Here is a 598-nt window from a genome sequence, read left to right as displayed (position 1 = left end):
TCGGTCCATTGACACTGGACTACGGGTGCCCGGAAGCTCACACTTAGTCCTTATGAGCATTTCCCATGTGTTTTGCGTTTGAAAACCTGGAGGCAGCCTTTCCCGCTGTTACCACGCCCACATCTTAAACTGTGGTTGAAGCTGCCTTAGCGGACTTTCATGCGATCCCCTTCTTATTCTGTAGGTGAAGAACTCGAAGCCTCTGGAATAGTATCGATTGATGCCCTTCACCTAGCAATGCGATACTTTCATGTGTGGAAACTCGTTCTTTATGACAGTCAAGTACCGTTGAATAGTTGAAGACGTTAACCTCCAACTTCCAATTCTGAGCTCAGTAAAAATATAAAGGTATATTTTAGGCATCCAGAAACATAGCATTTCTTAACAGTTATAGTTTCCTAGTGTTCATTTGCCTGAGGAATGGCGTTGAGAAATGGCTGAGTTATTTTTCCTTTTCCCTCTGCAGTGTCCTCTCTTACCTTGCTTTTAATCTTTGTGGTCTCGTGACTTGTCTCGCTTGGCGTTTTTATTGTAATATTAAGGTACCTTTCAATCGTCTCCGACCAACACTGGTGGTTGTCGATGCCTCTTTACTTCT

Source organism: Apodemus sylvaticus, chromosome 2, assembly GCF_947179515.1.
Source record: "Apodemus sylvaticus chromosome 2, mApoSyl1.1, whole genome shotgun sequence".
NCBI classification, from domain to species: Eukaryota; Metazoa; Chordata; class Mammalia; order Rodentia; family Muridae; genus Apodemus; species Apodemus sylvaticus.
Note: the sequence above shows the minus strand (reverse complement) of the source record.